This window comes from Protopterus annectens, chromosome 7.part1, assembly GCF_019279795.1.
Source record: "Protopterus annectens isolate FY-2018-M chromosome 7.part1, PAN1.0, whole genome shotgun sequence".
Taxonomy (NCBI): domain Eukaryota; kingdom Metazoa; phylum Chordata; order Ceratodontiformes; family Protopteridae; genus Protopterus; species Protopterus annectens.
The window spans coordinates 367,853,110-367,877,566 of NC_056740.1; positions in this window are offsets into that span (position 1 = coordinate 367,853,110).

Sequence of the window (24,457 nt, forward strand, 5' to 3'; positions counted from 1 at the left end):
TAACCTTGCACTGGTTGTTTCAGGTGGGAAGTTGATATAGCTAACTCTTTAAGTCCATTTTAAAAGCAGGAGAATTAGGAGGAGGTGTATTTTGTGAGAGATGGTGTTTAAGGTAGATGGTGTGATGAAACAGGAGACTTTTGACTTACTTCAGTTAAGGGTGAAATTAGGTATTCAGAGTTCATTTAGCTTGTGGCTCTTTATGTGGCAGAGTCTGTAAGGTAGAAGTTCTTGATAAGAATTTTGTGGATGAACAAAAAATGTATTTGCTCCTATGGATGTCTGGTAGTAAAAAATCTTTCAATGACATAAAGATAGTTGCCGCTGAATAAATTCAAACAAGAAATGTAATAAGTTTAATAACATGTGTAAAGCATTGTAGAAAGCAGATTATTTTATCACTGCATGCAATTTTAAAATGCTGCACTTATATATACATTACATTCAAAAATAAATCCCAAAAAATAATGTGTTTTTAAAAACAGAAGGTTTGAAGATAAAGAACTGAGGAGGACAGGTGGGATTGGTTAGGTAGATGTTGGAGGTTAGATAGAAGATAAAAGAGCTAAAGTAATAGTTTATTGACAGCCGAACATTATATGTGAGAATATGATGCAAAAAGAGCTGACTGAAGGTGTTATGTGTCCTGAATGATGGCATTTACAATTAAATTTTTAAGATAGGCTTTCAAGTCCATCTGAAATGATTGGTAAGTATTGATTTCTTTGAGATGAGAAGGGAAAGATTCTCTTAGTTTTGGATCAAGTATCAAGAAGCAATGCTTGATATACCAGGTTTTTGTTAGTGGAGGTTTAAGTAGGGGTCCACTGTAGTCCTTACTTCTAAGGTTACAGGAGGATGGTTTTGAGGTGGGTTTAGCAGCTAAAGTAATAAAAGAAACACTGTGCAGGAATTTAACTGAGAGACTTGTAAGAGAACATGTGTCTTTTTCTAGAGTTATACTGACATTCTTGTGCAGGTAGAAAGAGAGAGAGAGTGATAATTTTCATATTTATTTGAAATAATTAGGACAGTATTCTTGTTTTTTTTTTTGAGACAGCTATAATAAACACCAGTTTTCAGTTGTGAGAGAAGGATCCCATTGCTTATGGCAGACCTGTTAGAATAGGATTTAAGTGGGATATTTTCCTGATGTAGATGAAAGGTAATGTATTTTTTGTCTAGTTTTGTTAAGCCATATATTAAAGGTAAGGGATGAGTCCAGCTATAATGCTAGATATCTAAAGGTATTGACACTCTTAATGTAAGTATTGTCCATAGTTCAGGTAAGAAAGAAATTGGTGAGTCTGACAAGTGCAGGTTTTGTCCCAAAGATCATGCATTTGGACTTGGATGAGTTAAGCCGTAGCTCTATGTTAGTCATCCAGGGAGAGAGTGAGTTGAACTGGGCCTGTATTTTGTGTTCCAGAGTTTGAAGGGAATCGCTAGAGTGGAACAGAAGCATCTCTTCTGCATATAGCAAGATTGAGACCTGAGGTAAGTCACATGGGCAACATGCTGGCAATAATGGAAGATAGTAAAGGGGCCAAAATTTAACGCTATGGTACACCTTTGCTTAAGGGAGCTTTGGGTAAGATAGATTATCCAGTTTTGACTGAGAAGTTCCTAACAGAGATATAGTTATGAAACCAGAGTATTATGTCTAGAGTTATGCCCAGTTCTAGCATATAGATTTTTAGGTGGTGTACATGTCAAAAACTTTTTGCAGTTCAATAAAGATTGCCTCTTTTAGGGAGGTGTTTGTCTGTGTTAAGGAGTATTTCATCTATTAAGTGTCCATCTTGCAATCATAGTATGATGCCCTGCCCAGAAGCCATGTTGTTTGTGAGACAGCAATTTGTACTGTTGGATGTAAATTAAATTTTTCAAGTATTTTGCTTAAGAGTAAATAAGATAGACATTGGACAGAAATGTGTGATGTTGGTAGGTTTAGCTTACGTACGCAAGGAGAATTTTTCATGCTAAGTTTTGTTTATTTACTTATTTTTATTTGTTGACATTTCTTGATATTTGTTGACCGGGAAAGCCCACTGGGTTAGCAACACATTTTCAGTGGAGGCCTGGGAAGAAAAGCTCCACTACTAAAAGATATACATGTTATAGGCATTTTAACAAAGCAAATTATATAGATTATGTAGTACAACAGCTGTTAATAAAAATTGACAGAGATACCGTATACATATACATATGTTAACAATTGACAGAGTTGCTATATACATGTAATGCATATAATACATATACTAGACACAAAGTGCCAAAAATATCATATGATTTATCAAGGTGTATTCAGAAGAACTTTTGAACTGATAATGTAGATATGAACAGCTGAATTGTAAAGGTTTGAGAGAAAGAGGGAGGTAGCAGTAGTGCAGCAGTAAATAGGAAAAGAAAAATAAGGGGGTGTGAAAGCTTTTAGGTATTAGAAATAAGAGGCAAGAGAAGGTAAAATATAAAATGGAAATGTGGTGTGAAAAAAAGTTTTATTAGCATAGTGGCTGAAAAGTGAAGAGAGAAAGTGGCTGAAAAGTGAAGTGAGAAAGAGAGGAAGTATGCTATTTAGTGATGTTGTTGATAAGAAGACAGAGAAGAGGAGATAGGGGGATAGGAAGAAAAAAAGAAACGTGATAATTTATGGTGGCCTATAATTTTGGGCACAGGAACAGATCTGATTGTTGAGAAAGTATTTCTTCAAAGATAGTTTGAATGCTTTAATGAGTCTAGGAGGGTGATATCTTGGAGTGGGGCATTCCATATCCTTGCAGTGGCATAGGAGTAAAGGTTCTGACCCACTCTTTTGTTACATTTGATAGTGATTAAAAGCTGTTTATTAGTGGATCACAGATTACGTGATGGGGAATATGGTTGTAGGATGTGCTGTAGGGAAGAGCAGCTATCTGATTTGTGAAGTATTTTATGAGTTAAAGTTAGTTGGGTGGAATCAAGGTAGTGCTGGAATGCAAGCCAGCTTAATTCTTTAAGGGCTTGACAGTGGTGTGCTCGGTAACGTACTCCTGTTGCAAATTTGGCAATTTTATGGTATCATGATTGGAGTTTATTTTTACTCAACAAACGCTCAGCATGCCCCTCCCTATCTAATCTTGTGTTTTACTACTCCCCCCCTCATCCACTCTGCAGCACAGACCAACACAATGCCAATAATACGGTCTGTAAAGTATTATACAAACATTCAGCATCTCACAATTGGAACAAACTCCCCCTCAACATGGGATGTATTAGTCGATCCATTAGATTCAAAAAAGAACTAAAACATTTTCTATCCAACTCATGGATTTATCTTTGTCAAGACCCCATGTAAACCTTTTCCTCTCCTTTCTGCTCCTAATCTCTTGCTCTGCTACAACTGCCTACAAACTCCTTCATGATGTTAAGGCTCAAACAGCCTACCACAACTTCTTATTTAATTTGAACTTGTATAAATGTTAAATCTCATTTGTTGGTTTGTTGTATAGAACCTACTTATGCTTATATCTCATTTGTTGGTTTGCTGTATGTAACATACTCATGGTCACAATATTTTTGTCTTGTTTTCCTCAGATTTGTTACCTGTAATATTCTTGTTACTGCTATCTTTTCTCTCATTTGTTTACTCTCACGCTGTATATTAAATCTGGAGCTTTTCTCCTCGGGTCTCTACTGGAAAATAGGTATTAGCTCATTTGCACCAACCCAGTTACCAAATGTCAAATAAATAAATAAGAGACTAGTGGAAGTTGGTGAAAATGGGGACCCCATATATGAGGGATGGGAACAGGAGGCTATTGGCAAGTGTATTTTTGGTGGGCTTATCCATGTAAAGTGTGTGTCCATAGAGTCTGCCAAGTTTAACATGTTTTTTTATTGAACTAAGTATGTGTTGTTCAAAGATAAGTTTGTCATCTATAGTAATGCCCAATAGTTTGGCATGTGTTACTGTTTCAAATTTTGTGTTTTTTTGTGAGTAAATGTTGAAGTCTTGCAACTTAAGACTGTTTTAGTTGAGAATAGTAATAGCTTAGATTTTTTTAGGATTATGTAGAAGTTGTGCTTCATTTAACCAAGTTTCTATGGATGTAAAGGCATTTTGTGTTATACTTAGTAGGTTTTGTAGATTTTTGGAGGAGGAGATGATGGTGGAGTCATCTGCATATTGGATGAGTGTACTTTGAAGGGAGGCATTAAGCAGATTATTTATGAAAATATTTAAAAGGAGAGGCCCAAAAATAGACCCTTGAGAACCTCCTGTTTTATTAACTAGATATTCAGATAGGCTACTTTGCCATCTGATACATTGCTGTCTATCGGCAATGTAGTTAGAGAACCATTTGAGGGTACTATTGATAATTGTTGAAGTAACTTGGGAAGTGACACTGTGTTGAAAACCTTTGATAGGTCTAGTAGAATTACTGATGTTAGTAGTCCAGAATCTAAGACTTTGTTCATAGTGTCTGTGAAGGAGAGAAAAGCAATGGTGGTGCTATGTGATGTTGTGTCAGTACAAGGAGGTTATTTCAGTGAGATATTTTATTAGCTCTTTGTGAATATATTTCTTCAATAGTTTGGATAGAGGGGAGAGGATAGAGATGTGTCGATTGCTGGTGAATTTGTTGGTTTTGCCACTTTTGTGCAATTGAGTTATGATGGATTTTTTCCAGAGTTTGGGAATATTGGATTCTATGATGGATCTATTAATGAAGATGCTGACAGGGTAGACTATTGTATCAGCAGAAAGTTTGAGATATTCTGAGCAAAGGCTGTTGGTGGATAGGGAACAGAGTTTTATTTTTTTAGGAAGTTTATGCACTAGCGAGGTGGAAACTGCATGTAGAGAGAAAGAAGAGGCTGTGGAGTTGTTTTTTGAGGTTCCTGTAGGAGGGGGGTTGTTTGTATGCAAGTTTGCCTGAGCTACATAGAGTTTGGATTGTCTCTGAGGCAAGAGTGGGTATTAGGTGGAGAGTAATTTAGCGATTTATAAGGTTTAGAATACTATCGATGAAGTGGGAGTTAAACATTTGCACTATTTCGTGTTTTTTTTTTTTTTTGTCTGGGGCTGGTGATGGGTTTTCTGAGGTTCCAGGATTAAGGTGTAAGGAGATGGATTTCCAAAATTTGTTTGGGTTATTTGCTTGGCTGGATGGATTTTGAGAAAAGTAAGGTTTTTTTTGTTTGTGATTTCTACATTTTTTTGCTATATTCCATAGCTGTTTATATTTGAGTTTGTCGGCTTAATTTTTATTTTTGTGCCATTCTTTCCAGGCTTGGTCTCTGGAGAGTAATAGTTGTTTGATGGCTTTAGTTAACCAAGGGGCATAGTTTAGCTTAGTCCTTTTGATTCGGATGGGTGCTAGGCTGTTAAGGGTATCTAAAAAGTTTTTATTAAAATGACTAACTGCTTCTTCAAAAGGTAATGTTTTTAGTGGGTTCCAGTTCATGGATCTTAGTATATTATTGAATATTTGTTGGTTAAAGTTAACTAGATTTCTGAATGTTTTGTAAGTATGAGGTTTCACATCATGAATAGGGGCTCTATAGGTTTATACTGGTAAATGATCACTTAGGATGTTAGGGAGGGTACCAGTGTTTGAATATTTATGGGGTCTTTGACTAGGATCCAGTCTAAGGCTGAGCAGCATTTGTTATTTTGCATTCGTATGGAGCTGGAGATAAGTTGTGTGTAGCTATGCAAATTTACGCTATTTATAGAGAAGTCAGAGATTAGATCTATACAGTTAATCTTCGTATCACCAAGAATGATAGTTTTGTTGGCTAAATTTTGGGTTGACCAAGCAAGAAAGTCTTCTAATATTGGGATGTGTTGGCCTGGTGGAATATGCAGAGCTACAATGTTTAATTGTTTGGAGTTGTTTATTTGTAAGGCTGCTATGATTAATTCAGTGCTTTGAAAAAAATGGGACAGATTTGGAGGTTATTGTTAAATGATACAGTATATTAAGGCTACACCACTGCCTTTTTATGTGTTCTATCAGTTCATAAAATATTGTACCCTGGTAGAATGATTTCAGTATCTAGAATATGAGGTTTTAACCAGGTTTCAATTACAGCTATTATATCAGGGGAGTATTGTGAAAGCCATGCATGAAATTTGGTAAATTTGTTGCAGATACTACATTTGTTTAATGTAATAAATAGTAGTTCTTTTGTTGAGGGAGATCAGAGGGAGATTTGTGGATGAGCAGGTCCTGGGGTGGGATGAATATCCCCACATTTGGATAATTTTAGGAGAAGATCTAAGAACAGAGGGAAAAATGGTTTGATTTCATTGGATGCTTAGGTATTATGTGGATTGTTAGGTTTTGTCTGATGGTGTACGGTAGGATATGAATTTTTGCAAAGTGTGTGTTGTTAAGGTTGAAAGTGGAGGATGCTATGTTAGAAAAACTAACTGCATGGCTTTGTTGTACTAGGGATAGAGTACAGGTTTTTATGCAAAAAGGAGGCACCTGGCATGCAATTGATGTGGCTCGAGTTACAATGCCTAATAATGTTAAGAGTGGTATTACAAGCATGGTAACTTTTAAGATAATTGGCATGGTTCAGAAATTTTGGGTGGTAAAAAAAAGAGGTTGCAGATTAATAAGGCAGGAGTTGTGGTGAAGTATAATTTGGGGTGGAGGGGGGTTAGTAAAATAGTAGGTAAGAGTTTGGAGTTGTAGTATGAGATGTTAATTGGGTAATTAATCTAGAAGAGGAGATTAGTGAAGTATAAATGTAGGGAAAGAGAGGGTTGGTGGGAATGGGGGTAGGGTAGTGGAGCAGAGTGAGCCTGAGCATAGCAAGGGTGAACAAAGCGGGGCTGCAGTGCTTGAATGTGAGCGCCAGAAACTATCAGTAAGGTTTCCTAGGAATCTTGACACTAAGTATTAATGTTATATTTTAACATGCAATGTAGAGAGCAGATAATGTTTAATGTTAAAAAAAAAAATATATATATATATATATATATATATATATAAAACTATGGTGAACCTAGAGTAGCGTGCGTGTGTTAACAGAAGTCAAGGGTAACAGGATAGTGTACAGAGACAGAAAGAGGGAAAAGTTCAAAAAGAGTGTCTTAAAGCAGGTTAAGTTGACCGTTAAAGGAAAATCAGAGAGGGTAATAGCTGGAAGGACTGTGAGAAAGGAGGGCTTTAAAAAGAAGAAAAATGAGTTTTGCAGTAAAGAAACAGGTAGAAGTAAGCTTAAATAATAAGGGGAAGAGTGATAAGCAGTCAGGTATGGTCTACAGGGGGTGGGGATCGGAGAGTACTGGTGATGTGCAGTGGCTAATGGATTAACAGAGACCTGTGCAGATCATTTTAAAGATGACATATATAACATACATTAGGTTCTGACAAAATTGGGTTGCTGGAGTAGTTCAATTAAAGAGCAGCAGCTGCAGTGACCAGCGGTGCTTGAAATTGCAGTCCGAAGGCTTGTAGGGATGGGTAGTTTGATTATCTGTCTGTGACCTATGAAGAGGGGAAAGAGACAGAGGTTAGGTGGGCTAGGAGATACAGCAGAAACAGTAAAATGTAAATGAAAGCAAGGAACAGTGTAGAAAGGATATCAGAGAAGTACGAGAATGGAGAGGGAAACAGAGGAAACAAAAAAAAGGAAAAGGAAAGGGGCAGTGGGTTAAAGTGTATGGAAATAGGGTGGAAAGTGAAGACTAGAACAGATGATAGAACAGAGAGAAATGTAGCTGTAGTGGTGGAAAATAGCACTTAGTTTGCAGTTTTAATCAAACAGCACAGTTTCACAAGCAGCAGCTCAGCAGGAGAGGCCTAGACACTGGTTAACAGTTTTGAATGCCATAAACAGATGCTTAACAATGGCAGTCCACATACAAGAACTATTTAGCAGACAAGCTAAGAAATGTGTTAATATGACTTGTCAACTATAATGGCATATAGTTGCAGATTTGCCGATAACAAGAAGGAATTGGAGAAAAAGGCTCAAATTTGCTAAATAATCCAACAAATGCTCATGCCCTAGTTAAATCTAGTAATAATCAAATGCTCATACCCTAGTTAAATATAGCAAGAAATATAAGCAGTACATTGCAAATGGTACAACAAGAGCAGTAGTTAAGTAGACTTATCTGATTAACCTTCTAAGGAGATACAATGCTGCAACATGGAAACCCAGACTGTAGATTGTGCATGTCTGAGCAAACTATTGAATACAATAGAAATATTGATGCGCTACCTGATTTTGCGAAATAATCAAAAATTAACAAAAACAGCAGTAATTGCACTTACAGATCACCAGTGGGTGAAGAGGGGAGTGTAGTACGTGGAGATAGAAGGAAAATATGGAGCAGAATGCTAATCAGGGATTTTAAATTTGCAAGGCATGCTGGGAGGAAAATGAGAGTGAATACCTTTAGAGCAGGAATACTAGTGAAAAATTCAAGAAGATTTACAGACCCAGTGCCTGAATATGAACGCCAGAAACTATCAATAAGTTTTCCTAGGTATCTTGACACTAAGCAGTAATGTTGTATTTTAACATACAATATAGAGAGCAGATAATGTTCAATGTTGCTAAAAAAATATAACTATGGTGAGCCTAGAGTAGTGTGTGTTTTACTAGAAGCCAGGGTAGCAGGATAGTGTCCGGAGACAAAATAAAGAGAAAAGGTAAAAAAAGAGTGTCTTAAAGCAGGTTAGGTTGACTATTAAAGGAAAATCAGAGAATATGTAACAGCTGGATTTTGGATGTAGAAATTTATAGGGCAATGATCACTAAAACATAGAGAGTGTATTGTAGCTGGGGATATGGTGGGTGGATTGTTTTTGATTACTAGATCAAGAAGTGAGTGATTTGAGAATATTATATTGGGTTGAATAGAATGGGCTACCATTTGGATTTGATTGAGATCAGCAAGAGATTTAGATTTGTCATACTGTATCAGGATCAGAAAGTTCACCCTATACCTGCTGCTGACTGAAAGTAACTACAAGTAGATTCAATAAGTACAGATGTTTTAGGGTCTTTTATAAAAGACATTAGTAGTACAGTACATGATGATAGGGAGTCCCAGAGTTTGTGGCCGTATATGGAAAGTGCTTTAGATGGGCCAGATAAATGGTGATGTGAGAATGTCAGATATGACAGAGAGCTTGCTGAGGTACACTGAGGTCTAATATCGGTTCTGGGGTGTAGTTTGCTGGTAGTGGGCAGGAAAGTTAATAGGAAGTATATTAACTTACGAGAGGGAGATGCAGTGAAATTCTATTCTGGTGGATGGCTAAACTGACAAAATAACAGGTCCTATTTAAACAATTGCTTTGTTGGAGTTGTGGATTATGAGAAAAAGCATAGGACAGAAATGATATTGAGGTATATTTTACTAGAATTTTCCAGTTTTTTATTTGGTAGTTGTTGCTGGAAGTGGTATGGTATTTTCATTTGACCTTAGAATTTGGAAATTGTTGACTCTCCTGAATTTTGTCAGATAGGATGGCTTCTATGCCTACTGTAAGATGATTGAATTAAAAAAAAGTTTCACTGAAGACGCTTGCTGAAGAGGCTTTAGTCAAAAGGTGGCTTGTGATGCAGGTTTTTATAGGTTCTTAAAATATAGATTTTTATCTTAGATAAGCTGATAAAATCCTTATGAAATAAGGCACTGATACATATAGCCATATACCTATGTGAGAAATCCTTGAAGATGTTGAAACTCTGGAAGTTAGAAGACAAGAAGACTAAATTCTCAGCATGGATAAGGTGGTTTGAACACCAATATCTTAGGATATTACAGGTGTTATAATGGTAATATATCTTTAAATTTTGCTGAAAAACATTTTGATTCCATTAGATATGCGAATGCTCAGTACAGGAGTGACTTTAATGCAATATTAAAATAGTAAAATTTTAAGGAATTATTATTGCTTAAACAAAGTGCACTTATTTTGAAATTCAGCACTTTGTATTTGAGAGGATTAACTAATGAGACAAACTGGAAGTGCTTGCTTGATTAATGCCTTGCTGTTACTGACTTACGGTTAAACTGGTTTTCTTTATTTTCTGGGATTAAGTATGATCATTACTTACCTAGAAGACTTTTTCAAAACACAGTGAGACTTTTATTGTTTTAATAAATATATTGATGCATTTTTTTCCATTTTGATAATTTATTACAATAGTAATAGTTGCAGATTTTGGAGATATTAGCAAAAGGACAGAAGTGTAAAGGGCCAAGTATAGAAGCGTGCGTAATTCCTGTAGATAGCCTAGGAGAACACAGTGCTGTCAGGGAGTACTCCTATGGACCAGCCTTGTAGCTGTTGACCAATCTATAAAAGGATAGTGTTACTAAATTCAGAAGAAATTAGATTCTGTATTAGTTTTTCATGGAACTCTATACTGAAGGTTTTCTGGAGAGTAGTTAGTCCATAGAGGAATATAACCTATGTTAACTAACTACTCACTACATTTTTTAATGTACTTTTTTACACAGGCATTTGTGGACCTATGGAATGAACTACCATAACTGGTGATGGAAATTAAATCTAAAGTGGCATTAAGCTGGGTATGGACATGCGAAACATGTGGAATGTAAGGTTGAAAAGGAGGAAGAATATTAAATATGCTTAAATGGTGGCGTAGGAAGGCTTATTGTCTCCCTCTGTCTTTAAGCAAATGCAATGTGCAGTGATGTGTTATAACATAATGTAATAATATGTAGCATAATGCCATGTAATATAATGCTGTAAAGGTGAAGAGGGCAGCAGAGCTACTATGAGACATTTTGGAAGCAATGCTACATGTAACAAAGAAGTTTGTTTTTATCCTGATGATGTATTAACTGAGTAGATATTATTTCTATTAATTGATATGCCATTTTTCTGGTCATTTATAGAGCCTAGATAGTATGAACATGGGAGAGTAGTGGCCTGGGGAACTGAGTTTTGAATTTTGGTTAAGGGATGATGGTAGAGAACTGCCATAATTCTGTGAAAGTGGCTATTAATAAAAAGTTATTTATGATGTATTAAAGAGGTGGGACAATATATTTTTGCAAGTAAACTTATTTATAAGCAGCTGTCTCTTGGGCATTTGTGAGACAGAAATGTTTTAACCATTTAAACTGAAGTAGTTTACTTCATTTGGTCTTCAACCTGTGGGATACGGATCTGTATCGGATCCGAGCTGGCAACTTTACTAGCATCTACTCCGAGCTCCACGCTCCTCCCTTACCCATAATACACCTCCACTACCTTCCATCCCCTTTCACTTCCCCTTGCATGGTGCGTTGAGTTATAGTGTTTTAGGGCAAGCCACAGTGACCATGGACGCCTCCCAACTCAGGTGGGGGGGGCATTGTTTGGGCAGGATGGTCCAAGGCCTGTGTTCCCCTATAGAGACCAGCTTGCACATAAATGTCCTAGAGATGAGGGCAGTCCTTCTAGCGTTGCAGGCCCTTCACGCTTTTCTTCCTCTGGGAACGGTTGCTATTCAGTCAGACAACATGTCAGTGGTCTCGTGTATCAACAAACAGGGAGGGACCAGATCTTACCCCCTTTGTTGCAAGGCCATGAGAGTGTGGGAATGGACGATCTCCACCAGTTGCTTACTCATCGCAATGCACATTCCAGGATGGTGCAACATCCTGACGGACAGGCTAAGTCGGACCATTCTGATGACTTACGAGTGGTATCTGAATCTTTCAGTAGCGAAACAGATCTTCCGTGAGTGGGGTCAACTTTGCTGCGATCTCTTTGCATCTCCTTCCAATGCGAAGTGCAGCAAGGTTTTTGCTCTGAACCCCTTGCCGGAGGATTCCCCTAGAGATGCTCTAGTTCATGCTTGGCCTCCCGGTCTTCTGTATGCTTACCCGCCAGTACCTCTTATTCCAAGGTTTCTACAGAAAGCTTGTCAACTGGGTTGCAAAGTGATCCTCATTGCCCCGTTTTGGCCTCGCCAGGTGTGGTTTCCCTTCCTTTGGTCTCACCTTCTGGCTTCACCTTGGATCTTAGATCCCATTCAGGATCTAATTTCACTCCCTTCGGGGGTGCCTCATTCGAATCTGGACAGTTTGAAGCTCACAGCTTGGCTGTTCCAGTTCCCGTGATTGCTAGGTCTCCTGGACTATCCTCCTAAGTTAGATCTATTTTGGTGGCTGCTCATAAGTCTTCTACCAGGAAGGTTTATCGCAGCAAGTGGAAACGTTTTTCCTTTTGGGCCTCTCAAAAGAGTTTAGACCCTTTCACGGCTCCTATTTCCACCATTCGTGATTTTCTAGCTGATATTTTTCAACATGGGTTCAGTTGGCTGCCATTTCTCATTTTCAAGTGGGCAAGAATTCTGCCTCTTTAGCCTCTTCCAGACTGTGTAAAGCCTTTATTAGAGGCACCTTTTTGTTACGCCCCCTGGTTAAAGATCATGTTACCTCATGGGACCTTACTATGGTTCTTCAAGCTTTTGAATCCAACAAGTATGACACGCAAAAATGAAGGAAATCCATTTATTACAATAAACTAAAGCGCTTTTCGTACGTTACATATACAAACTTCATCAGATCTAATAAAATGCGTATATGTAACGTACGAAAATCACTTCAGTTTATTGTAATAAACGGATTTCCTTCATTTTTGCGTGTCATACTTGTTGGATTCAGAAGTTCTTCAAGCTTTGGTTGCTCTGCCTTTTGAGCCTGCTGCAACAGCAAATCTGAAATATTTATCTTAGAAAACAGCTTTTCTGGTGGCTATTACTTCTGCCAAAAGGCTTTCAGAATTGCAGGCCTTGACCATCAAAGTTCCTTATGATTTTTCACAAAGATAGGGTTTCCCTTAGAACCAGTCCATCCTTTCTTCCTAAAGTGGCATCATCAGTCAATATCAATCAGACCATCAATTTGCCTGTATTTTTTCCTAATTTGTTTAACAAGATGGAATACAAACTCGACCTGTTAGATGTTCATAGACAGTTACAATTCTATTTACACAGGATAAACCATTTCCGTAAATCTGATCAATTGCTTGTATCTTTCTATAAACCTTTTTTGGGGAAACCTATCTCCAAGGTCACTATTGCTAGATGGATTTCTTCATGCATCCTTCAGGTCTATAAGGACAGAGGCATATCTCCTCCAGGTCAGGATAAAGCTCATTCCACTAGGTCCATGGCTACGTCTGCAGCCTTTTGGTCTAGGGTGTCTTTGGATGATAGTTGTTCTGCAGCTACTTAGTCCTCATCTCATACATTTATTTCTTATTACAAATTGCATTTGACTTCCAGAAGGAGAGCATCCTTTGGTTCCACGGTGCTCTGGAATATTCTTCCATGAGGGCCTCCCAGGAGTTTAGTAGCTGGGGACTCTGTTCCACAGGTTGAAGACCAAATGAAGTAAACTACTTCAGATAAAGAAGTTATTTACTCACCATAGCATTCCATCTGAGTAGTTGTACTTCATTTGTCTTCAACTGTCCCTCCCTCCTTCTCCCGGACCTTGGCATATGAACAGCCTACCGGCTGCAGTTATAGATTACATGTATTTTTTTCAGGTCAGGTTATCAGTATAAGGTTCAGCAGACTCGATCTGGGGATGGAAAGTAGTGGAGGTGTATTATGGGTAAGGGGAGGAGCTTGGAGCTCAGAGCAGATGCTAGTAAAGTTGCTGGCTCGGATCCGATACGGATCTGTATCCCACAGGTTGAAGACAAATGAAGTAGAACTACTCAGATGGAACGTTATGGTGAGTACATAACTTCTTTTTTAATATGGATATGTGGATGTGAGAGAAACTAAGGAAAGCTGCAGTATTTTTCTTTGGCTAGTATTAGAGTTATCTGATAGACTTGACTGTACTTTTTTGCATATCATAGTGAAGTGTGTGCTCAGACCTAATGCATTGTTTTAAACTTGAGGTATTAAGGGGTGGATGAAGTTACAGGGTTGATTTGAGTTTTAGGGAGTTTAGTCTATTTTGGTGAATGTTTTTGCTTTGTTAAGTTTTGTTTTTTATTGCATGAGTGCTGAGCAGTAGTGCTGACCATTTTGAGGGTTATTTCATTTGTATAAGTACCAAGCTTTTTTCTTTGTGTAATTCAGGTTTGAGCTCTGAGCTGCCGTATAGACCATTAATTATTGCTGAAGTTCAGTCATAAATCACTTTTGCTATAGCCTAAGCTAAATGGGTTCTAGCCTTGAGAACAATCCATCTTTCAACGCTAAAGAGTATCTTTCATATGCTCTGTCAGATGCTTGAACAGAGTCCCGTATATGCACAGTTGAAGTGCAAAAAGCTTCAGAGCTTTGTTGCAGCTAAAGATTGTTTCTTTGGCAACCCACATGGAACTGTCATTCTGATAGTGATCCTTCAAGGCTGGACAGATAAGTCCCCTTTTGGGGAAAACTTTCCATTAATTTTATTTTTCTGAGGAAAACTTGTGTTTTCCTGAATGAAATATATGGTTTTACTAGGTAACATACTTTTTGGACTTCCATTACATTTCTAAGGTAATTATGTATAAAGGTGTTAGAAAAATATGTATTTAAATATATGTGAAATGCTAGTTTAAAAGCAAGGTAGTTTATAATGCATTTTATTCTATTAATCATATAACAGAAGGGATAAATTCATGTGTAAATGCAAGTAGCTACTGAAACTGCAGTGTGCTTTGACCCCTGACCCTGGCAGCTGCCAGCTCAGCAAGCTTAATGTTATGCTTTTCATAAGTGATTATCTGCTGGGTCAGGAAATTAAAATGTGTAAATCTTCCGCTCCTTCCTGATAAGATAACTTGTCCTTGTAAATAATTAAATATTCCTTTCCTGATGTAGTAACTTGTCCCTGTAAGATAAAAACACAGCTGGTGGAAAAGTGAAACAGTGAACAAAGAGGTGAATTTAAAGACTGAATCTGCTATTGTATTCAAACTGATATGAGACCTTTAAGAAGTAACTTTACAGAAAGACATTATGACTGGCCAGCTGGATAGCAAGGCCGTATTGTATCTAAAGGAAAAGTTTTTTTTAAATGTACTGCATCAGCATTATTAGATGAATAGAATACTGTTAGTAAAAGTGATGTAGATGCCTTGTGACTAACCACGTCAGTAAGGTGGGCATAACTTGAATGCACTTCCTGCATCATGTCGGACAAAATTCTGTACTTGTATGTTTTTTTTGCCTCCTGGTGTACACTAGTAAACTTTTGAATCTGAACCTCCTGTGTATTGAATTCTGATTTTTTATTTAACAGTTTGGTCCTTCCGAGACGGAATTCCCTTGGTAAGCTGCAGATCAGAGTGTAACGGTGGTCGAATACTGCGCAGGAGAAGTTACCAAAATGGTTCTTCTTGAGTGAAAAGACCTCCGACTGAATTGTCGTGTGTAAAGAGGCTGGCCACTTTCTGATCTGTGGCCGAAGAGCAGAATTTGAACATTTTCAAGACCAGGAGTCTCAGGTAGGAAGAATTTGCCTTTTTTCTGTTTTAGATCAGGGACTAGGTTACAGTATATTGTTGTCAAGATTTGTTTTTGCAGATCAGGGACAAAAGGAAGTACTGTATATTTTGTCATAGATCAGGGTAACAGAATAAGGTAGACAGTTATTCTAGATAAACTGTAAACAGGAACTAAGAATTTGACATCACGTGATAAAAAAAGGGTTACGTAACATTTTCTTTGACATGGGTAATCAGTGCACTAAAACCTCGCGAGATCCGCCCTTAACCGAAGACGCAAAATACATGCAATTACAGCGTGCTGATAATGTTAGGTATTATACGAAATGGGTTAACCAATATGAATTTGATGGTAAACTAGATAAACTTACACTAGTTAAACTCCTTAAACAGCTTAAATCTGATGCAGGAGGTCAGGCAAAAAAGCAACGCCAACTAGGCATGGATTGAGGAAGCAAATCGTAGAGAACAGAAGCTTAAAAATTCAAAAACATTATTTTTAGACAAAGAGGATAATAACTTGGTAATAGCTACAGCTCCTCCTCCTCCTCCCTTGCCCCCTCCCTTACCCTTTTCAGGATATGAAGTGAGTGGACAGGTTGGTCCACCTCCGTGTTATCCTGAAGTTTCAGTAAGACCATAACCATTTGTTAGAGATCCTATTGAGACTAGGTCCCGAACACGTAAAACACATAGGGACACAGAATCATACCAAATAGAGAGAAATCTACAGGACGAGAGTGAGGAAGAAATATGCCCACTTATAGAAGTTCCAAATCCTCAGGAAGGGCAGGATCCAACACTCTTAGTATATAGACCATGGACACCGGAAGATATCCGGAAGGCTACTGAGGGAATCCCCCATCCAAAAGTTAATTTTATGAAATTTTTAGAAGATTTACAAGGCATGAGGTTAAGTTACCACTTGAGTGGGGAAGAAGTAGAAAAAGTACTAAGACAAATTATAGGTCCAGATTGGCACATGATTTGTGGCACCTGGAATCCTCGTAATGCAGAACTTAGGCCACTCCCACATAGTGACGCAGAGTTAGACAACAGAGTGAAAGGTCTGACAGACCGAATCTCTGAGAAATGGAAACCTAGAGCAGACTGGACTTGCATTAATCAATGCATACAACAGGAAAATGAGACAATAGATGGATATTATGCTAGATTATTAGAATGCTTTAATAATCATAGCGGTATGTTGGTTCCTGAGAACCAAACAACTGATTCCCCGTATGAACAACAATTAAAAAATGCATTTTTGAAAGGTTGCATTGCACCTATTAGTAGCTTCATTACGAAGCATATGATAGATCATCGAACAGGGAGGCTACAAGCCTTACTCGAATACGCTAGACATGCTGAGAGACATTTTAATAGTAAAAAGAAAAAGAAGGTGGAAGTCTTCACTGCTGAAGACGGAGCTGAAGTATTTGTATTACAGTCAGGTAAAAAGGGCAAGAAGAATGCCCAGGCAAACAAGCAGTCTGACAAACGATCAGAAGATTTTGAAGAGAGGAAAAAGAGAGGTGAATGCTTCAAATGCGGGAAAAAAGGGCATCTAGTAAGGGATTGTAGGCAAAACAAGAAGTTAATTACAGAAGATAAAGGGGATGAGGACTGACTATATGATAGTGAAGATACATCATATGAAAGTCAGGAATCACCAGTAACAGCTAGAATAGAAAAGACAAATGCCAATGTAGTAGAAGGAGTAGAGGAAGTACAAATTGACTTAGATGAAAATGGAAATGAAATTTTAGATTTAGCATTGTTGAGCCTGGAGCTCTACCTAGCAGATACAAAACCGGAAGTGACACTTCTGGTGGAGGGAAGGGAAGTCAAATTCCTGTGTGACTCAGGAGCGTCACGGACTTTGATACACCCCTCCAAGTTACCAGAACATTCTGAATCACCTGATTATATATTAGTAAAAGCAGCAAACGGACAGCTATACAGGGAGCCACTCTCCCATGATATAGCAATAACTGACCCTGTTTCAGGTATGACCCAGAGAAGTAAAATAGTTGTTTCTGCAAAGTGTCCAGTAAACCTATTGGGCAGGGACCTTATGCAGATATTTGGCATAGCAGTAGTTCCAACTGTACAAGGTATGGAGGCACAGAGACAAATGGATACCTTTGTAGTGCGATCGGAGGGTGAAACCTTTTATTGGTACAGCCAGGACCTAGTCACGACTGGTCCAGGGGCAGTGACCGAGGAGCTGATGAATGTAGCCATCAGTAAAGCCCCCTCCCTTGTCACTGATCAACAGCATTTGTTACACTGTACTCTATATTACTGTACCACACCAGGACCTGATAGAGAGTATGAGCAAGAACTGTTTAGAAATCGTGCAACTAGATTGGTTTTGCGTACTTTGTACTGGGATACTGAGGGGAACAGTGTAGTTAGCTGTTAATTACCTCAAGAATTCCTTGCATTGTATAGATCAAATCGGTTGCCACATGTCAGCCTGACAAAGAACAAAAGTGTTAAATGGGCAGACTTAGGAGAAAAAGTAACAAGATGGGAGAAACAGACTGATTTAGAACTGTCAGAACAAGGGATACAAAACCAAAAACTGAATTGGTTGACACAGACACATCCAGCTGTGCACTTGCAATCTAGCGAGGACAGCTGATTAGCATTTTTATTAGAAGAAGAAGAAAAGGCCTTGTGTGAAATTCCAACAACTCTGTGGTCAACAGGCAAGTCAGATGTAGGACTTATTCGAACAGCAGGACCAGTTACAATTACCCCAAAGTCAGCTTTTAGACCACAGAAAAGACAATGCCCTTTGAGAAAGGATGCAGAAATAGGAATTAAGCCTATAATAGCAGCATTACTCAAAGAAGGAGTACTGGTAGAATCTCCTGATTCACCATGTAATACACCCCTATTTTCTGTTAAAAAAGCAAACGGGGAATGGCAGATGGTACAAGATTTACAAGCTGTAAATAATGCAGTAATACCTAGAGCACCTACGGTGCTAGACCCACATACTTTGTTAAATGATTTAGAACCGCAACAGAAGTATTTCTCTGTGGTAGATATTAGCAATGCTTTCTTTTCAATACCTATACATCCTGATAGTCAATATTGGTTTGCATTTACATTTCAGGGTGAAAGGTATACGTATACTCGACTACTACAGGGATATTGTGAGAGCCCAACAATTTTTGCACAAGAAATGGCTAGCAACCTGGCAGGATTTACCCCACCGGGAGGTAGTCAAATTCTACTTTATGTAGATGACATCTTCCTAGCAGCCCCCACCCAGCAGCAGTGCAGGGAGGATACTCTAGCATTATTGAAATTTTTAGCAATACAAGGACACAAAGTAAACAAAAGTAGGTTACAACTTTGGAGAAAACAAGTTAGATACTTGGGATATGTAATATCCAATGAAGGTAGAATACTAGATGAGGAAAGAAAAACAGCAATTTTGCAAGCACCCAAACCAACATCCAAGAAAGAAATGATGTCTTTCTTAGGTACAACTAATTTTTTATCGGAGCTGGATACCAAATTATGCTTTGGAATCTGCTCCACTGACTGATTTGATATATAAGACACCAATGGCAGCACAAGATATTTTACAATGGACAACAGAAGCAGAAACGGCTTTCTGCAGATTGAAGCAGTTGATAGCTTCTTCATTAGTTTTAGGACTTCCAAATTATCACAAACGGTTCTTTCAGACCGTAGATTGTAAGCAAGGGTACATGACGTCAGTATTGACGCAACAACATGGGGACAAGCAACGCCCCATAGCTTACTATTCATCACAGTTAGACCCAGTGGCACGATCTTTGCCTCACTGTGTACAAGCAGTAGTTGCAGCCGCAATGGCAGTACAGGCTTCGGCCTCAGTGGTGTTATTTCACCCTCTCACATTGAGAGTGCCTCATGCAGTTGCAATAATTTTACTGCAAGAGAAAATGGCATACCTTTCTCCTGCTAGACATCTTTCATGTATGACTATACTGCTGAGCCAACCTCATATGACAATTGAACGATGTACGACATTGAATCCATCAACATTACTTCCAACTCCTGTGGAGGGCACACCACACAGCTGCCTGCAGGAAATTGAACAGTTAGCTTTACCTAGACAAGATCTTACAGATATGCCCTTGGATAATGCCGAGGTGACATATTACGTGGACGGCTCATGCAGAAGGGGTCCTACAGGGAAGAATCTGGTGGGATATGCAGTAGTTACAGACACTGAAATTTTAGAAGCTCAATCCTTACCACACAACTTATCTGCACAAGCAGCAGAGTTGATAGCTTTGACAAGAGCATGTACTTTAGCAAAAAACAAGTGTGTAAACATATATACTGACAGTCAGTATGCTTTTTCTACAGTACATGTATTTGCACAACAATGGAAAAATAGATGAATGATTACATCCAGTGGAAAACCTATTAATCATGCACAATTTATTTTGGAGCTATTAGAATCTATTCAGTTACCTACCAAAGTAGCTATTTGTAAATGTGTAGCTCATACAAAACAACAGGATAAGATTTCAAAAGGCAATGCACGAGCTGATGCAGCTGCAAAGCAAGAAGCCTCAGACTCAGAAACTTTACTTTTAAATGAGGAATTACAACCCTCTGAGATTTTAGATTTAGACATGTTAAAAACAATGTAGACGCTTACTACAAAAGCAGAAAAACAAAAATGGGTAAAACGAGGTGCAATTCTTGAGAATGGACTGTACATTTCCAGAGAAAGAAAACCGATATTGCCGTCTAATTTATTTAGATATGCAGCTTTGTTGAGCCATGGACAGTGCCATGTCTAAACAGGGGGGATGGTACAGTTAGTAAATCGAATATTCCAAACATACGGATACATAAACTACACAAAAAAATTTTGTGCAGCTTGTCATACTTGTAACAAGCACCATGCACAAGGAGCATTTAAAACCAAGCAAGGAAGTTTTCCTATACCACCATAACCGTTCCATACTATTTGTATGGATTTCATAGAATTGAATAAATGTGAAGGGAAGAAGTTTTGTTTAGTTATTGTAGACATGTTTTCTAAATGGGTAGAAGCTTTTCCAACCAAAAACCTGGATGCAGCAACAGTGGCAAAAGCCCTGATAAAAGAAGTAATCCCTAGATTTGGCATTCCGGAGAGGATTTATAGTGACAATGGCACACATTTTGTGAATCAGATGATTCACCAGCTTGGGAGATTTTTTGGTATCTCCTTAAAGAACCATTGTGCCTACCACCCACAGTCAGCAGGACTGGTGGAAAGGTACAATGGTACCCTAAAAGTAAACTTAGGAAGCTAGTAGAGGAGACCCAAAAGAATTGGATATACTGTCTGCCTTTAGCACTGCTGAGTATGAGAACGGCTCCAAATGTAAAGGGTTTGACTCCCTTTGAAATGTTTTTTGGGAGAGCATATTATGTGCCTCAGTGGAAAGCTCTCATGCCTGCAGAGCAAGAGGCTGACAGTTCGTTAGCAGAATATATGAAGAAATTGTTAAGGAATAAATCTGTTTTGCAGTTTAACTCTTTTTCAAATAAGGAACAGACCAGACCGGAGGAAGCAGTCTTGGCCCCAGGGTCGTGGGTCTGGCTGAAAGTGATGAAAAGGAAAAACTGGGCGAGTCCAAAGTGGGAAGGTCCATACCAGGTTTTGTTGACAATGCCTACTGCAGTTAGAGTGGCCGAGAGGACGTCCTGGGTTCATTTGACGCATTGTAAACCAGTAAAGAACTTTCAACTTGATAAAATCTTTGAGACTGATACACAACCAGACCGAGATGGCCAAAAGCAAAGCGAATAGAAGTTTAGATCACCCCCAGAGATGTTGCATAATCATTTTGTTGTGTGTACATTTATTAACTGTAATTGTGACAATTTTTCTCTTGCTGTGGTTCATCCTACACACAACCACACAAGTGAAAGTGGGAAGGCGTGATGAAACGTCTATAGACTGGCATCCAAATTTTAACACATACCTGGCCATGAAACGTGTGTATGCAGAGACTATGAACATTTCAAATTGCTGGGTTTGTACAGCTATACCAACAGCATATGGAGGACTGATAATGTCCGTTGTCCCTTTGGGGATAAATGAGACTTGGGAGAATTTACTTTTCGACACAGGAACTGTGAGATCACAGGACAAAATAGCTTTATTTTTACCTGTCACACAAAAAGGAGTTGTATGTTTCTACAAAAACGACACCCTCCAGGTGGGCTGGAGCAATTGTAATATAACCACATCTTACCGATGTTATATTAAGAATGGTAATGGCAATACTTTTTGCAATACTAATTATGACTCGTATTTAAACTCATTGAAAACAACTATGAGTGACATTCAAAAAAACCCTGTTTTGTTTAAACAATTGTCAGTTATAGATCAGAAAATGTTTCATGCAGGGCTGATGCGTATTAGTACTAAAGTAGAAAACTGTTATTTTATTTGTGGGAAAAAGGCATATAAATGGTTACCTGAGAATTGGTCCGGCAGTTGTTTTTTGGGTTATCTGGTTCCAGCAATAAGACATACTGCAGAATTACCTTTGGGTAAGATACGAAATGTAAGGGAAACAGCTCGAAAATCTGAAGGTCCAGTTAAGAAACCTGTGAATCCAGTTGGGAAGATCGAAGCTGGTTGGAAAGACCATAATTCAGTAAAAGACAAAAGTGAATTGACTCATATGGACTTGGGTGACAGTGTTATATCCTGGGCAGGAATGCTACTAGCCTATGGAGCAGTCAAATCGATCTGGGAGCTGAGGAAGTTGTCGAAACTTCTCGAAGTAATGAGTAATGCAACTTTTTCCACCCTAGAATTGGTGACTGATGAACTGAATGCAATGAGAACTGTTGTGCTACAAAATCAGATGGCTCTTGACTTCACCCTAGTGGCAAGAGGTGGTACGTGCGCGCTTATCAAAGAAGAATGCTGTGCTTTCATCCCTGACAATCTCCACAAGATAAATAATCACCTAGAGGTAATTCAGCAAGTATCAGCCATGACTGAACTAGGCCCAAACCCACTGACGGACTTTTTCCAGAATCTGTTTGGGGGTGGGGTTCCATCCTAATGAACATTCTAATTGCTATTTGTGTGGGTATACTCCTAATAGGAGCATGTGTTTGCTGTAGAATTCCCTGCATGAAAAGATTAATCAAAGATTTTGTTGATGTATCTGTTACTGAAACTTTCTACCAAGATATTGAAATTGAAAGATTGATTTCAGATGACGCTTTTTCTGAAGTATAGATTAAATGACTCATCTAGCTGAAAATCCTGGGTGGGAAAGGCTAGGAGATGAAATGACACTATGCATACTTCAAAATAGAATAAAAAGTATTAATAGGGAGAAAATGTTAGAAAAATATGTATTTAAATATATGTGAAATGCTAGTTTAAAAGCAAGGTAGTTTATAATGCATTTTATTCTATTAATCATATAACAGAAGGGATAAATTCATGTGTAAATGCAAGTAGCTTCTGAAACTGCAGTGTGCTTTGACCCCTGACCCTGGCAGCTGCCAACTCAGCAAGCTTAATGTTATGCTTTTCATAAGTGATTATCTGCTGGGTCAGGAAATTAAAATGTGTAAATCTTCCGTTCCTTCCTGATAAGATAACTTGTCCTTGTAAATAATTAAATCTTCCTTTCCTGATGTAGTAACTTGTCCCTGTAAGATAAAAACACAGCTGGTGGAAAAGTGGAACAGTGAACAAAGAGGTGAATTTAAAGACTGAATCTACTATTGTATTCAAACTGATATGAGACCTTTAAGAAGTAACTTTACAGAAAGACATTATGACTGGCCAGCTGGATAGCAAGGTCGTATTGTATCTAAAGGAAAAGTTTTTTTAAATGTACTGCATCAGCATTATTAGATGAATAGAATACTGTTAGTAAAAGTGATGTAGATGCCTTGTGACTAACCACGTCAGTAAGGTGGGCATAACTTGAATGCAAACACTATAAAATATTCTGTACTTCCTGCATCATGTCAGACAAAATTCTGTACTTGTATGGTTTTTTGCCTCCTGGTGTACACTAGTAAACTTTTGAATCTGAACCTCCTGTGTATTGAATTCTAATTTTTTATTTAACAAAAAGCATATTTGAACATTTTCTGAGAAAAAAGTTAATTTCTTTGACAGGAATTTTACTTATGTTTTGTTGTGGTTTTCTTACTTCAGATCCACTTGTTCTCTACCAAGTACTTTAATTACTTATCCAGGCTCTGCTACACACTTTTCAGGTCTTTTTCCTGGTTTACTGATCAAACAGTCCCTGGTCTCTTGGTTTCATCTTCCCTTGTTTGGATGAAGAAGAAGAAAAGTTATCAGAGAGTGCTTGGGTTTTAATTTGGTTCCTGTTGGGACTCAGTTGTTGGTTGATAACGCTTCTTTGGCCACTTGTTGTTCCTCAATTCACTATTTTTTCCCCTAGTCCTGTTGGTGTACTATATGCAGCTAACAAAGACAGTGGGATAGCAATGTCATCAGTGGCTGTTGGGATGCCCTTGGTGGACAAGGGAGAACCACTCTTGATATTCTCAAGGAACCTGTTAGTATGGCTGTGGATAGTCAGCCCTTTTCCAGGGAGCTGCCCAGGGAATGGAACATAGTGAGAAAACTTTCTAGTCTCCTGTTACTATTTCTGTGAACATAGATAATGTATTGGGAATTGCTGAGGAACTTAATGGTGTTTTTTTCATTGTCTTATATTTCCTCAGGCAAGAAACTTTCTGACATGGATGTTCAGTCAGAAGAGCAGGCATTATAGAAAGAAGTTTGAACCTCAGGAATTTCTTCACAATCTGAATAGTTTGATTCTGAGGAAGGTTTGGTTTCAGATTTCCCTCCTGAAGATTTAGCCTTTTCAGAAAATTTAGCTAAAATGAAAGTGTTTTTTCAGTGGGAGCAGAATGAAATTGCTATAGCACAGAAAATGTATTATGATTTGTTAACGTCAGAAATGTCACATTCTGCAGCCATT